The sequence below is a fragment of the Chrysemys picta genome, chromosome 5 (assembly GCF_011386835.1).
Source record: "Chrysemys picta bellii isolate R12L10 chromosome 5, ASM1138683v2, whole genome shotgun sequence".
Classification (NCBI taxonomy): domain Eukaryota; kingdom Metazoa; phylum Chordata; order Testudines; family Emydidae; genus Chrysemys; species Chrysemys picta.
In genome coordinates this window covers 137,410,101-137,427,156 of record NC_088795.1, presented here as the reverse complement: position 1 = coordinate 137,427,156, position 17,056 = coordinate 137,410,101, and the positions used below count along the sequence as shown (strand labels likewise).

The window sequence follows — 17,056 nt, the reverse complement described above, 5'->3', positions numbered from 1 at the left end:
CCAGATGATGTCTGACCATCTAGTCGGTGGATGGCCTCTGGGTCTGACTGACTTTGGTTGTACTTGCACTATTTTCATTGGCATCCTATCATCTGTCTTCTGCAGTGTCCGCACACCATTGTAATCTTCTGAATTGCAGCCAATCCCATATCCCGATTTCACATCCTACTCTCCTAACTTAACTTGTCTTAAAATCATTCCACTATACAATTGTCATCTTCTGAAGAAGATATCTTTACTGCCTCCAACCTTCTCATGTCTGTTCATTTAACGCAGCTGCCTCCAGAGTAATACTGTTACTCTATGGTCTGGAAGTAAAGTAAAGTATAATTTCCAACTGTGAGCTCTTCTGTACCCAGAGAAAGTTGTCTCCTGTATGGCAGCAAAGGAAACTTGTAATTTCCTTAACTCCATCGCTACTAGCATGGGTCTGGCCTGGAACAAACAGGGTTCTGATAGTCTAGCTTGGAATACATGTAATATGTTTAGCTGTTACCTGAAATGCATGACCATTTCCATTTGCTAGGTTTGATAAGGCCTGGCTAGAATACCATGTAAGTCAGTCTTGACTTGCTGTACTCTTTTTATAACAAGTAAGTTTCAGATGTAATGGTTTACTAGGCCAATCCGTCATATTCAGTTAATAATGATTTAGTTGGTGTTGGTCCTGCTTTGAGCAGGGGGTTGGACTAGATGACTTCCTGAGGTCTCTTTCAACCCTAATATTCTATGATTCTAATAGGAATGACATGTCATAGCCTGCTGGCCTATGTTTCACTCTAGTCCTCTTGTCTTCCCAGGTTAATGAGCATGGATATCAGTACTAAATGTATTCTATACTCAAAAAGCTAGACTACTGATATGTTGCCAAAGATTGCAAGTTAAAAATCCTCCCCCCCACCCCATCCTTTCAATGTTCTTACTATTGGTAGGTCAAAAAAATCAACTAATTATTATTTGCAGGACTCAAGATGTGTTATGCAATTTGCAAACAAAATAAGATGATTCCCTTTCTCGGCCAACCTAAGACGACAGTCTCAGGATGGCAGAAGAGGATATAACATACCAGCACAGGGAACAAATTTAGGTTTAGCAGACAGTCCTTTAGAGCCATAATTTCTGTATTTTCTTTAAACAGTGCACCTCCTTCTGTCTCTCTTCCTCTCTTGTCCAGCTGACTTCTGCTCAACTCATTCATTGCTGAGGTTAAGAACATCCTTGTTCCCCATCTCTCTTCTACTCTGCCATTTCCACCCACAGACAGGAAGTGGGGAGCGAAAACACTGACTCGGTGAATTTGAAATAGGATATATAGCTGCAGGTCCCTGGTGTGAATGTAGACACTGTCAATAGTGACCAACAATCTCTGCTATCTAGTCTTGTTTCAGTTTGGTGCTTTATGTGAAAAGCTGTTTTACTGTAGTTCCCATGGATCGGTATCCACATTATACAAATCATCATCCGGTTTTGCACTCTTGTTGGCAGTATCAGCTAAGGCACCAAATAGGAGACTAAAAGACCACTCCTCTCATCCCTAGAGTTGAGACACATTGTACTCCTGGGGGAATTCTGCACCACTGCGCAACGCAGAATTTGTGCAGAATTTCACGTTTTTCCTGCAGAACTGGGGCTGCAGAGCTTCTGGGAGCCACTAGGGGCTGCTGGACTCTGCAGAGCCCAGCTCTCAATGAGCAGAATGCCCAGCCCGGGGGATAGAGATTGCATGCTCTGGCTGCCTGGTTTGGCAAAGGGTGAGGAAGGGCAGGGCTGCACCATACCACGGTCCCTGGCAAGACGGTAAAGAAGCTGGGGTGGATAAAGGCTCTGGGGGTGCAGGTGTCTGAGACGGGTGCTGCCCCACGGCTGGGCTCTGGAGGGAGTGGGGTGTGAGTGTCTGGGCAGGGCGACTCCAGGTACCAGAGTAGCAAGCAGGTGCCTGGGGTGACAAACGAAGGGGGGGGGGGGGGGCGGCACGTCCGGCGGCAGGGCCATCACTCCCTCTCGGAGCGAAGGACCTGCCATCGAATTGCCGCCGTGGAATGAAGCGGCGGTAGAGCTGCCACCGATCGCGGCTTTTTTTTTTTTTTTTTTTTTTGGCTGCTTGGGGCGTCAAAAGCGCTAGAGCTGGACCTGTGGCTGGACTCTGGGGAGAGGGGGTGCAGATGTCTGGGCTCTGGGGATGCCCATGGCTGGGCATTGGGGGGGAGAGGAGTGAGAGTTTCTGGGTTCTTGGGGTGTCCACGGCTGGGCTCTAGGAAAGGGTGGCGTGGATATCTAGGCTTTGGGGGTACTCCGTGCCTGGGCTCCAGGGTGGGTGTGAGTGTCTAGGCTCTGGGGGAAGGGGAGTGTAAGTGTCTGGGCTCTGGGAGCCCCACCCAGCCCCCTTCAGTACCCCCCAAGTGGAACTGGGTTGTCATAGGGATTTCTTTAACTCTCTACTCTGGGGGTGGGGTGGGGAGGATCTTTTGTTGTTGTGTGTATTGTTGACATGCTTGTTGACAGGTATTTTGAATAAATTACTGGTGTGATTATGTTATGTTATTTTGACAAATAAAATATACAGAATTTTAAAATATTGTCTGCAGAATTTTTAATTTTTTGGCGCAGAATTCCCCCAGGATGATGTGGTGAGGCTCAGACCACTATGCCTCTTCTATGGACAGAGGACTTCACTTTGTAGGATTTCAATCCAGCACCTTTCACCAACACAAAATTAAATAGCAAATCTTGGTCTGATTTCTAAAAGATTAGCAAAAGCAACAAGCTATACAATAGCACTGATTTGAGACATCGCCACAAACAACGTAAAGGGAAATCCTAGAAATCAGATTTTCTGTGCCTATGTTGATCTTTTTGACTACTTGCCAGACAAACTCAGCAGTGGTAAGGAACCACTCACTGATCTATTAAACCTCCAGAGTTTTAGAACACTTAAAATACACTCAGCAGATCGCAAACTAAAGCAAGTGTGAAGCAGATTGTTGAGTAGTCGTTCCCATAATTGTCCCCTTCAGCTATCATAAAGTGCTTTGTATAATGGCTGCAAAATCAGAGAACAAGCTGTCCTGAAAAAGATGTCCAAAAGAAGAATGAACCAACTCTTACAAGTACGTTTAGTTTACTAAGCACAGTGTGGGGTTTAGCAACATCACTCCTGTTGAAATCAACAGAAACGTTATGGGATAAAATCCTGGCAACACTGTGAAAATACAAACAACTTTGAAGTGACATTACTGCCTACATTTTCACAATTGGACAAGGATTTAGCTCTGCAACTACCATTCATTTCAACAAAGGATTGTACCTTTCAGTATGAGTAATCTGAATATGTGGAATACTGTATAAATGCTGGCTATTATTGCCAGTTATTACAACAGACATCTATTTCAGAATAAAGTCTGGCTCTATCTCAACAACTGTATGGTTATATTTTAAGATGGAAAACCACTTCCTGTGTTTCAAACCGACTGACAGCTCATCTAAGGATAAGGAAGTCCTTTCAAAAGGCAACCCAACAAATATAGCCTGCGTACTTAACCTGCACCGGTTGCAGTTTGGCAGTTCTGCCTGTGTGCATATTTTAACGATATTGCCCTAGTTACGTGTTAAGCTCCCTGATGTAAAGCCTGGTTGCTTTTCATATTTGTATAAAGGAAATCATGTAACAAAAAATAAGATCCACTATAAAAATGGGTTATAGAAATAAATATTCCTTAATGAAGACCTTATTTTTCCCCAAGAGAGAGACATTTTGTACACTTAATCTGTGCACATATATCCCTGCTGAAAGACTGTCAATGGGGTTGATGGTTTAATGAAGGTTTTGCGTTATAGAGCTAGGGAGATACATTTTGCATGGGCAGTGTGTGTTCTTATCTGGAGAGAGAAAAGAAGATTCTAGTGAAATCCTCCTCGGATTCTGATGGCTTCTCGAAAGGGACATCAATTCTTCTATGAAGGAAAAAAAAACCAACAGTATTTTGGGTCTCAACTGCTACTTGTAAATCTTGGTTAAAAAACAGCGACATGATTTATTACTAAAAATTGTAATGAAGATAAAACAAACACTCGTTTTTACCTTTATCATCTTATATTGTTATGCACTAAAAAAGGAGCAAGAGTAGAAAACAGCATGTCACCTTTATTATTTCTTCGACTGATGCCCCAAAGGGGTTTAGCACCTACCAAAACAAAAAGATGTGATCCTTAAGGAGCTTACGCACTCCAATGCTGTGTGACACAAAAAGGGGGAAACAAGAGAGTAAGGAGGGGTTGTGGAAGTAAGAGTAACATCAATATGGTTATGCAGTACTAGAGAACAGACATATGTCAAGAGACTGATTGACACACAATGCAACAATGCAAAGATTCTAAAGGGATTCTAGGGTCAAATTATCCTTAGTGGGGAGAGCAGGAATAATATAATGGGGGGCCCTGAAGTTGAAAATGAGTAGCAGAAGGCGAAATACAAGAGGAAGAATTCCAGAAAAATAACTTCTCTTAAAAAAAAAAAAAAAAAAGCCACAAAAACTGAAAGAATATAAAGTGTTTTTCCAAGATGTAGAGATTCATTAATGGTTTTTAGAGCAATCTTAAATACTTCATTTTTCAGAATCAGTTCTGGAGATGCAGATCCTTCTGGATTCTTAGTTTTTAGAGCTGCAACTGGCCTGTGCATCCAGTGCAAAGAAGATCTCCAGAAGACAATGAAACACAGTAAACTGTATGCTACTCACTTTATCTTCATTAGGAGGTTTAATTTATTTGTAGTGGAGAGATGTCAAGAATCGAAAATATCTTTCCCAATAATTTCTATTCTGCTAGCAGCACCTCCCACAATTTTGATACATATTGCTATTTCCAGAGGCTGTCCAAAATTGCAACAGCGGTTTCAGCTTCACATGTGTCATATCAGAGAACCAGTTTCTCCCTGGCCAGTAGAGTGAGAGCACGATCACCATTGCTTCTTCTCACCTTTTGGATCACCTTTCCTAGGAGAGAGAAGGGTGCGAATGCACATCACAGTCCTTGCAGGCATCTGTCCCCATGGACTTGGGGTGTACTTAGTTGAAGGATTTTGTCTGTTCTGCATCCCTGCACTTGGCAAATAGGTCAACTGAGGGGAGACCGAACATTTGCAAGATCAGAGTGAAGGACTTCCTGGTTCAGACATCACTCCAAGTACTTAACCTTGTATCTGCTGAGACAGTATACTTTTTGGTTCAGCTCTCCTTTTATATGTACTGCCTTTAATGAAAGGGGAGTCCTGTCTTCCCATTTCATTGTCTTTATTAATTTGCATGCAGAGCTACAATCCTTGCTCCCCCTCGGTTGTTTCTGTATGCAACCGTGGCTGTGCTGTCTAATCGGACCAAGGCCTAGTTGATGTCTAGATAGCTCTGCAATCTCAACAGAGCTAGTATGACAGCTTGATGCTGTGGTTCCTTTCCCCTGAGCTCCAGATACTCTTATGCTGTTCTGGGTCCCAGAAGTGCTTCCTATATCTTCAGAATGGTGTCTGTTGTGAGAACCTGCAGGCCCGGAAGACACAGAAAGACCCCTGAGGACACTTTTGGGTCTGTCCATTGTCTTAGGGGATCCAGCATCTGGTTGGGCACCAGTACCTGATCTTGCATTTGCTCTGGGGAATGATCCCATACTCCCAGAAGAAAGGCCTGGAAACTCCTGATATTTGATCTTGCCCATGGGAGACCTATCTAACTAAACACACCCAGAAGGCCCAGTGGGTAGAGTCACTGAGCTATGGTTGGTCTCATACATTTGTCCAGCATGGATACTGTGTCCTGGATCATCTGAAATCTGTCTAGTGATTGGTAGCTCTTTGTCATTGTAGTGTCTGTCTCCACTCCCAGGTGAATCATGGGTCGAGGGAATTAGGCAGCTTTTCCTGGTGTTATTGAGAAGCCATGTTCTTGGCAGCAATCCAGAGTTTCGGTTGTGGCACTGCATGCTGTCTCTTGCTGTGACTACCACCAGTCACTTAAGACTCTGGGTGCAGAGGGTGGATCAGAAGGAAGAGTCTGTGTAGTGTATTAAATTGCTCCCCGTAAGAATGTGCTGCTTACGGTGTACTACTTACGGCTGCCAGTCCTGCTGCTCTGAGTGGCATGGTAAGGAGGCGGGGAGCAGGGGGGTTGGATAAGGGGCAGGGAGTCCTGGGGGGCAATCAGGGGACAGGTGGGTTGGATAGGGGGTAAGGGACTAAAAAAAAATTGGATAATAAAATCTGTCTATCAGTCGTACAAGGGAATCTGCAGACTAAAAAGACGGGCATGAGTGTATGGATGGTGAAATAAGGTAACCACATAACCGTGTTTAGCCCATTGGGTTATCTTTAGTCCATGCATTATACTTTTCCGGGACAATGGCTAAACATCCTCCCCATAAAAAGACAAGAAGTGGGGGAATGTAGAAAGATGAGGCCTTGAAATATAAACCCTTGGTATCAGAGGCCCGGTATGATGCCTGAACTCAAGTAATGGTCAAGACTTTGCGAACATAAAGCAAAGTTAAGCTGTGAGCCAGAGGCAGGCCCTGCTCACAGAAGTTGGCAAGAAGAAGGTTGCTAATTTCACATATACACATATCTAAAAGGTATCAAGTACTAACAGGATGAATTTGTGCCCGGATGGCACCAGAATATTCTGGTACGAACACATTCCACAGAGATAACGAGGAACAGGCTGACCCATCCTAAAGACAGGGTCAAAAAGATAATGATGGATAGAGTTGTTTGTTCGAACCAACATGTACCAGGAGAGAGGCACACATAGAGGGGTTGTACCTCAATGCGTCAGGAGTGATGTGTAACTTGTTTGTACCTGTGTATAAGAATGCACCTCTGAGTGGCTGTCTTTGTCCGGCCTAGGGGCCAATGGAGAGTCCCGCCACTGACTGAGCTGAGTTCATTGTCAGGGGGCACAAATTCGAATTATGTCCTGTACAGTCTGCTGGATATTTTATTAATAAATTCCTTGCAGCCCATTGACTGACATTCTGTCCTGGAAAACGTTCTGTAGGTTGGTTGGCTTATTTTTGTGTTGTGTTCTTTTGGTGTAGTGGGTTTTGTGGTTCCTTTTTTCTTTTTCTTTCTTTCTTCCTTTTTTTGATATGTGTGGTACTTCTTTCCCTGGCTAATCCCAGGGGGAGGTTGTACACTACTGATACTAATCTGGGGACCAAACAAGAGAGATGGGCTCCTGGTACATATATCTCAATTGTGAAAATAGCTTGTTAGCTGTCCCCAGGAGCCTGAAAGGCTGTCTTGCCTGTTCCCCCAGGCTAAATGCTGTAGGAGCAACCTGGTACCACTTGGGAGCTTTTACTTAGGAAATCAGGATAATTTTCATCTTGGGAAGGGATTTATAATTTATCCCTCTGTAATCCCGTGACAGTGCAGCTTCATGGGGGGAAAAATCCTCATGTATCTCTGGTCACAGGCTGCCTGAAATACTCAAGCCTTTAATGTGGAGGCAGTTTGGTGTGGAGAGAGAGAGACCCTTTCCCGACTTTCAGAGTGCAAGGGTTTATGGCTGATGATCAGAAGGCACAACTCCCATTCTTCTGCTGCCTCAAATCTGAGCCCCTTTCCCTGGCAGAATGAGGGTCCTTGGGCTGAAAGCCAGACAGGCTCAGTTTCCATGAGGCTGCAATCTGAGGCAGGTACAGGCTTCTCTGCTTGGTCAGACATATTGCAGGGTGATGGAGGGCTGCTGAGCACGTTACCGAACACTGTGAGAGAGACTATGACAGAGACAAACCCCAGCAAATGCTCCCTCATGGGGCAGAAGGCAAAGGAGAAGGCGGTTTTATCCCCTGGCTTTCACCTCACTTATTTATTAATGATACTAATTGCTGCTTTGTGAAGGACACACTTGCCTTCGCCTTTTTGGGACACGGAGTCTCTGGGTTTTGCAGGACTTACTTCAAAGTATAATGAGAACACCCCAATTCACAGTGGGAGGAAGAGAGCAGTGTAGGTCCCCTGCTTCTTTTCCAAGGGATTCTGGGACCCAATTTATAACTTGCGGGGGGGTAGGAGGGGGAGGGAAGGGGGACACGGAGCCAGGAGCCCAGACAGGGTCTTATTTTTATGGTCCTTTGTTACGCCAGGACCTACCCCGGGGTCAGCCGGATGAAGTCTGCATCCTCAGAGCCTCTTCCTATTCTGCGCTGTCTCCTGGTCAGGTTTCCCTGTGGTGGAATCATGGCTTCTTGGGGGGTTGGGGCCACAACATGCCTGTCCGACTCAGAGCCTTGTGCCTTAGCAAAGACAGGGTTTGCTGGCTCGGTGCAGGTTGGGCATTTTTTACCTTCTGCCATGCCTGGGAATGCTGCCTCATATACAGAGCACCTTTTGGATTCAGTCCACTGCTCTGGAAAGGGGAGCTCAGCAGGGAGGCGCTGTAGCAGAGGCTCCAGGTGGCTGTGACCACCACACTGCTCAGATCTCAGACCAAGAGAAGGCTTGAAAACAAACAAACAAAAAAACCTTTAACTGCCCGGAAAACACCTAAAAATAACAAATCTAAAAGAAAAGGACAGGAGTGAAGCAAACCGCCATTTTGCTGCTGCGGAGGCAGAAGATCTGTCAGCAAGCAGGAGACAGGCTACTCTGCAGCTTTGAACCTCCTCTGGAAACTGCAGACAGGAGGGGAATAGCCCATACATATCAAAATTGTGGGAGCCTCTGGGCTGCAGAAAACAAGATTTTATCTACCTTGAAAATGATCTCTCCAGCAGCTTAGGCAGCCTTATGAGTCCTTGCCACATTCCTAGTATGAGAAACTTGCTTATTTTTCTACCCTTCTTATCTGCCCCTTTTGCATTTTCTGCATAGAAGCTCTATACCTCCTTTCCACTACAGAATGGTTTCTTTTTAATATTCAATTCCAGGAGCTTGGGACTTTATTCATACATAAACCCAGGCAAGTCCTCAAGCTCTCTCATTAGCAATTCCTTACACTCAACATTTTTAACTCTCAACTGATTCTAGATCTTCTGTTTGCAGGGATGTTGATCGTCATCAGCTTTGGGGTGAATTTTGTTAACTCACCAGATTACTTTTCATTGGGATTTTTCAGTGTCGCTCTGATCTGGACGGAGCTCTGTTTTACAATGATGTCCAAGCCTCATAGCTGTCCATGTGCACTACAGTCTCTTCAAGTGAAATTAGATTTTTGCATTTAGTTCATCTTGCCATGCAAAACAGCAGTCATTTCTCTCAAGCATCCTTATGGATTCTCTCTTTCCTCTTTCATGGCCCTCTGTACAAAGCTGCACTGGAGCACTCGATGGAGACCAGTAGCTTAAAGAAATTTGCCTCATCAGCTCTGTATCTCTTTGTAATTTTTAAATATGCAACAATGGTGCAAATCTATCCAGTGGAGGGAATGTAATGAATAGTTACAGTTACATACAGGCTTCAAAGGAAGTTTCGCTCTGTGTGAAATGCTGAAACCCAGTTTCTTCTTGATTAAAATTCTCAAGTAGACAGTATCATCAAAACGGACCCGACCTGTGGTCTGTTACTTAACACTTTAGGGAAAAAAGCTGATGAGATTTCAGATCGTGCAAGCAGCACCAAACTGCTGACCCTATCTTATGTGAACAGTTCCTATCTTCCTATCACACAACACACTAAATTTAGTATATTTGAGCAGAAATCTGCAGTCCAGCAAGCACAAACTCAGTCCCCCCATTTCTTCGAAAAATCAGTCTTTTCCCAGGGCAAGACTGAGAGCAATACTGATGCAGAATGAAAACGTCTTCTTCTCACTGACTCGTCTTTGATAAATACCTTCAATTCTAGCACCGCCAAACCAAGTAGGATGCCGAGATGAAAAATATTCAAATCTCTCTGACCTTTCCTCAAAGCCCAACGCAATGTATATCACGGGTAATTTAATCAAAGATGGAAAACCAAAAAATAAATGGCCTGTGTGAACTGGTGGATTCCCACTGGTACAGGGAATTTGGCAGATGTTGGCTAAAGTGATTTGGCCGTCCAGCTAAGGCCCCAAAGTCTAGCCTCTTCTGGGGCATCAAGTCCAAAAAGTCTTCCACCCTGCTCCTGGGCTCCACTACAGCCCTCCGGGGCCACCTTTTTCTCAATCTCCAAACTCAGCTGCCAGCTTTGAGGAGGGGCACACAAACACTCAGCAGGCAGCCCACCCGGGAGTCACCCTGCATGCTGTGGCTCTCTCCCTTTCCCCGGGATCTCCTGCAGGAGTAGTCTTGCTCCCTGCAGCTCTTACCCCAACTGGGCTATATGCTTGCTTTTATAATCTGAATGCACACACAATTGCATGCATATATTTTAGGCTCTTAGAAATATAAGAGGCGTAGCTACAATTCAGATATTGGGGTTTGATTCAAAGTTTGAATGCATATGGTTAGTTTGGCATCTGTTTATGTGCATACACAAATACCTATTTTTGTGCACACACATCAGGTATTACCCTACATTAGTCAGGCATGCACCAATGTACATGTTCTGTGGTGCATGCCTAACTCTGAAAAAGGTGTCCCACATGGTCTTTAAAACCTGCTCTAGAGTTCTCATTTGATACCATGCGACAGAATTAGAGTTTCCAGGCTACTGACAGTCACTCTTTGAATTTTAATTCTGTAAATAGGATACAGATAAATGCATAGATACATAAAATACCCCACAGAGAGGATCTCTGTTTTTTCAGAAATAAGTGAACAGCAGCATTTGGCTACAATTGTGTTAGGTACTATGCATGTCAACAAATAAATTTTCTCAGACACTTTCATCATCACCGAAAATTAAGTTTTAATTCCCTGGAGCGGTGTTTGTATTAATGTTAGCTAATTAGTTTTGTAACTGACTTTGCAGGCTGCGTTAAAAAAGAGAAGAGGAGGGAATTAATATCCAAATGCTTCTCACCAGGCATTTCCACACTTTAAATTATAACAAACCTAGCAAGTAAAGCTGCTGGGAACTTGTCTCATGCTGAAATGACAGTGCATCTTTACTTAATCAGTCTTGGATTAAAAAACTTATTTATCATAATCATGCCCAATAGGAGAGGACACAAAAGCTGGCCTTTAATAAGCCAACTAAGACGTCATTTTTAAGAAGGAAGAGAGGTGCATGGTACATACAAAATACAAGATATACAATGACAAGAAGCACCTTTGATTGACTATGGAGCTTTTAGCATAATAATGAAAAACTGTATCTGTCACTCATTTTTCAAATGGTCAAATTAGACACTTATACTACTGACTTCCATTGTCATAGAGAAAGATCTATTCCTCTGAAAATGCAACAGGCTGAATGAAAAAAAGAAGTTGTGCTCTTGCTAGTGTTAAACTCTCACCACAGCCTGAAACATTGGGCTGCAGCTCTCTTTCAGTATATATCAGAAGCAGCGTCTTTATTAATACACCTAGATAGTTATCTGAACTGCATCAAAACTGCAGGTATAAAAAAGTATGTGCAATTGCATGTCTGAGTTATTCTTTCAATTGCCACTATGGTGCATGCAAATCAGAAACTTACATGTATAAATGGTCAGCCACCCGCAAGTTCAACTGGGGCTGAGCTAATCGCGCACACAAATTGACTTTCTTTGCACATGCAACCAGCCTTGAATCTACTCCTGAATCTCTCTATACGTTAATAAATTGTTGCTGGACTTCCCTCTACAGCCTCTCTCATTTCTGCTACACATTTCTTAAGATGGTGACCATAAAGCAAATACAGTATCCACTGTGAAGATAACTTAACATTTATATTGTGGTGGAGCTTAAGAGCGACAACCAGGGTGGCTCCCATTCATATATTTCAAGGCCACATGGAACATTATGATATCTAGACTGATCATCTGCATAGCAACACATCACAGAATAATAGCAAGTGATTCCTGCATCAAGCACGTAACTTGTGGTTAAGTTAGAGCATACCTGACAGCCAAATAAATCTTCATTTACGTTTTCAAGTGATCGAGAATTCACCACATCCTGACCCCAGATAAATTGTTCCAATGTTTAATTATCTCATTGCTAAAAATGTGCACTTTATTTCAAGCTTGAATTTATCTAGCTTCAGGTTCGAGCCCCTGGAGCTTGTTATGCCTTTGTCTGCTGGACTGAAGAGTGCTATAGTATCAGATCTTCTTCCCAGGCAGCTACTTAGTCAGGCAGGTTTTACATAAGAACGGCTATACTGGGTCAGACCAAAGGTCCATCTAGCCTAATATCCTGTCTTCCGACAGTGGCCAATCCAAGTGCTTCAGAGGGAATGAACAAAACAGATAATCATCAAGTGATCTATCTCGTTCCCCATTCCCAGCTTCTGGCAAACCGAGGCTAGGGACACCATCCCTGCCAATCCTGGCTGATAGCCATTGATGGATCCATCCTACATGAACTTATCTAAGTCTTTTTGTGAACCCTGTTATAGTCTTGGCCTTACAACAGCCTCTCGCAAAGAGTTCCACACGTCAACTGTTCATTGTCTTTAATATCTTTATTAATGATCTGGAGGATGGTGTGGACTGCACTCTCAGCAAGTTTGCAGATGACACTAAACTAGGAGGCGTGGTAGATACACTAGAGGGTAGGGATCGGATACAGAGGGACCTAGACAAATTAGAGGATTGGGCATAAAAAAACCTGATGAGGTTCAACAAGGACAAGTGCAGAGTCCTGCACTTAGGACGGAAGAATCCCATGCACTGCTACAGACTAGGGACCGAATGGCTAGGTAGCAGTTCTGCTGAAAAGGACCTAGGGGTCACAGTGGACGAGAAGCTGGATATGAGTCAACAGTGTGCTCTTGTTGCCAAGAAGGCTAACGGCATTTTGGGCTGTATAAGTAGGGGCATTGCCAGCAGATCGAGGAACGTGATCGTTCCCCTTTATTCGACATTGGTGAGGCCTCATCTGGAATACTGTGTCCAGTTTTGGTCCCCACACTACAAGAAGGATGTGGAAAAATTGGAAAGAGTCCAGCGGAGGGCAACAAAAATGATTAGGGGTCTGGAGCACATGACTTATGAGGAGAGGCTGAGAGAACTGGGATTGTTTAGTCTCCAGAAGAGAAGAATGAGGGGGGATTTGATAGCAGCCTTCAACTACCTGAAGGGGGGTTCCAAAGAGGATGGAGCTCGGCTGTTCTCAGTGGTGGCAGATGACAGAACAAGGAGCAATGGTCTCAAGTTGCGGTGGGGGAGGTCCAGGTTGGATATCAGGAAAAACTATTTCACTAGGAGGGTGGTGAAACACTGGAATGCGTTACCTAGGGAGGTGGTGGAGTCTCCTTCCTTGGAGGTTTTTAAGGCCCGGCTTGACAAAGCCCTGGCTGGGATGATTTAGCTGGGAATTGGTCCTGCTTTGAGCAGGGGGTTGGACTAGATGACCTCTTGAGGTCCCTTCCAACTCTGATATTCTATGATTGTGTGAAGAAATACTTTCTTTTGTTTGTTTTAAACCTGCTGCCTATTAATTTTATTTGGTGACCCTATTCTTGTGTTATGAGAAACAGTTAATAACATTTCCTTACTTTCTCCACACCAGTCATGATTTTATAGACCTCTCTCATATTTCCTCTCTAAGTCTTCTCTTTTCCAAGCTGAGAAGTCCCAGTCTTATTAATCTCTCCTTATATATAAGCTATTCCATACCCCTAATTATTTTTGTTACCCTCTTCTGTACCTTTTTCTAATTCCAATGCATCTTTTTTGAGATGGGGTGATCACATCTGTATGCAGTATTCAAGATGTGGGTGTACCATGGATTTATACAGAGACAAAATATTTTCGGTCTTACTATTTATCCCTTTCGTAATGATTCCCAACATTCTGTTCGCTTTTTTGACTGCCGCTGCACAGTGAGTGGAGGTTTTCCAGATAAGTCATTCTTGTAGCACTTTCCTGAATCCATGCCAATTTATCAACATCCTTTTTAAAGTGTGGACACTCCAAGTGCACACAATGCTTCAGTGACAGTCTCACAAATGCTGTATTCAGTGGTAATCCCACCTCCCTACTTTTCCTCTATAGTCCTCTGCTTATACATCCAAGGACCTCATTTGTTCTTAGCCACCTCCCTGCGCGGGGAATGCTTGCATAGTTGGTTATTCACCATGACCCCCATCCCTTTCAGAGCCACTGACTTCCAGGATAAACTCCCACATCTTATGTAACCTACATTCCATTTTCCTGGATGCATGACCTTGCATTTGACACAATTTTAAAACATATTTTGTTCAAATAAGCCCAGAAGGCAGAAGCTGGCCTTCTGAAAAGATGACAGGTCTGATCGGTATGGTGAGGAGTCAATTGTGGAGGACTTTGAAAGTAAAGACACGAGGTTTGTATTCATTGCAGTGGTAGAGGAGAACCCAGTAGAGGGACTTCGCATGATGTAGGACAGGGGTAGGCAATCTATGGCTTGCGTGCCAAAGGCAGCACGCGAGCTGATTTTCAGTAGCACTCACACTGCCTGGGTCCTGGCCACCAGTCCGGGGGTGGGGCTCTACATTTTAATTTAATTTTAAATGAAGCTTCTTAAACATTTTAAAAACCTTATTTACTTTACATACAACAATAGTTTAGTTATATATTATAGACATAGAAAGAGACCTTCTACAAACATTAAAATGTATTACTGGCACGCAAAACCAAATTAGAATGAATAAATGAAGACTTGGCACACCACTTCTGAAACGTTGCCGACCCCAATGTAGTAAGAGCAATGAAGATGACTTTAGCAGCCACATATTGAATGGATATGAGGAAGCATCAAGGTCAGAGAAGGAGGAGGAAAATGGTGGCAGTCAAGCTCGAGATGATCAGGGCTTGGACAAGTTTTGGCAGTGTGGGCAGAAAGAAATGGTCAGGTCTTGGGAGATACTGGGCAGGAAGAAGGGGCAAGAATTAGACATGGCTTGGTGCATATGTCAAAAGGGGGGGCTGAGTTGAAGATGCAGCCAAGATTATGGACCTGAGCAATAAGGATAATTGATGTATGCAGTATTGTTGTAGCTGTGTCGGTCCCAGGCTATTAGAGAGACAAGGTAGGTGAGAGAATATCTTTTACTGGAACAACTTCTGCTGGTGAGACAGACAAGATTTTACACAGAACTCGTCTTCAGGTGCAGGAAATTTACTCAGGGCATCACAGCTAAATACAAGATGGAACAGGCTGTTTGGCATAAGTAATTAATACATTTCAAGGGACCATTCAAGGCTAAGTGGCCCATTAATACTCCTCCAGTCATAGGGAGGCTGGGAGGGAAGCAGCTGAGGGGGTTGCTAGTGGGTTATAGATTGTTGTAATAAGTCATAAATCCAGTGTGTCTATTCAGTCCATGATTTTTAGTGTCTAGCAAAGAGATGAATTTAAGCTCCCAGGCTCATCTTTTGAATGCGTTGTGCAGGTTTCCTTTAAGGATGAGGACTGATATGTCAGATACAGAGTGATCGCTTTGTGAAAAGTGGTCACCCAGAGGTACAGAGTTTTTGTTTGTTCTGACAGGGTCTGGTGCTGCTTTGAGTTGGTGTGTTCTGGTCTGTGGGAAACTTGCTTCTGATGAGGAGCTTGGAGAGGTTGGGAGGTTGTCTGAAGGGCAGAAGAGGATGTTCAGGAAAGATTTCTTTCAGGATGGGGTCCCCATTGAGTATGGGTTGTAGTTTAATGATGTGCCTTATGGTTTCCAGTGTGAGGTGGTAGGTGACAACTAAGGGTGTGCGGTCAGAAGAGGTTTTATTTCTGTATCGAAGCAGGTTCAGGGAGAGTTGATGGCATTGGGTAAAATTTTCAGAAGCACCTAAGTAACTTGGAAAAAATTGTACAGATTGTTAGTGATCAAAATAGGGAGGTTTTGGCCACAATCAGGCTCATTTGATGGCTGAACATTCACAAGGAGATATGGCAAAGAGAGGGCAAGATTTTAATTTGGATGGAGGAAGACAGGTCCAGAGTACAGAGGCAGATGTGCAAGTCATGGCTAGTTGTCAAGATCATGTTTGTGGATAAGATCACCCAGAGATGGAAGTAGATGGAGAAGAGGAAGGGGCCAAGGATAAAGCCCTGAGGGACTGCATCAAGAGAGGAACAGGAGAAGAGGACCCTGCACTGTACATGGCTCTTGAAGAAGAGATTTGAAAGACTGGAGGGAGAACCAGGAGAGGATGGAATCACGAAAGCCCAAGGATGACAATTTCAATAATGACAGGTTTCAGAGTAGCAGCTGTTTTAGTCTGTATCCACAAAAAGAATAGGAGTACCTTAGAGACTAACAAATTTATTTGAGCATAAGCTTTCATGGGCTACAGCCCACTTCATCAGATACATAAAATGGAACATATAGTAAGAAGAGATATATATACATACAAAGAACATGAAAAGGTGGAGGAGATAGATATATCTATCTTCTTACTATATGTTCCCTTCTATGCATCTGATGAAGTGGGCTGTAGCCCACGAAAGCTTATGCTCAAATAAATTTGTTAATTTCAATAATAGTGTTGTTTGGTTGTGTCACGGACACCCGGAGGGGTCAAAAAGGATGTAAATGAAGTACTGGCCCTGAAATTTAGCAGGGAATTAGGTCACTGGAGACCCTGGCAAGAGCTGTTTCACAGTGGGGAGAGAGTGCGTGCGCTGGGGAAGTGGGGGTTGGGAGAATGCAGAAGCCAGACTGAAGAAGATAAGGAATGGAATCTGAGGCCTGGAATTTAAGACAGCAGTTATAGATGGATGTATTAACTTATAATGCCACTATCATATTTTGTGCATTATTCTCTATCACCACCTTGATACATCTTAACATGTCACTTTCCAAAAGGCATGTGATAAAAGGACAAATGATTTCACATACCTAATAACCTACCATGTTTCATTTCATTCTAAGCCTCCTAAAAGCAACCTGTATCCATTTCCCTCTTTAAAGTGTCTAAAAATATTTAGTTATGATGTTCACCGGAGAGAAAACAAGTGCACACTTTACAACCCTCTATCTTCTCTTTTCTAGCCCTATATAACACAAAAGATATGTAAC

General features: G+C 43.5%; 1 protein-coding gene and 1 long non-coding RNA gene across 2 annotated transcripts in view; both read right to left on the bottom strand.

Moving 5' to 3' along the window:
* Window positions 1-17,056, bottom strand: part of ATRN (attractin) — a 256,101-nt gene that overhangs the window by 26,102 nt on the left and 212,943 nt on the right. The gene's annotated exons all lie outside the window — the stretch shown is intronic.
* LOC135984028 (uncharacterized) lies at window positions 7,054-16,427 on the bottom strand. Its single transcript, XR_010601965.1, has 2 exons — window positions 7,772-16,427; window positions 7,054-7,591 (listed from the first exon to the last, which is right to left on the bottom strand). It is a non-coding gene; the product is annotated as an uncharacterized LOC135984028 (long non-coding RNA).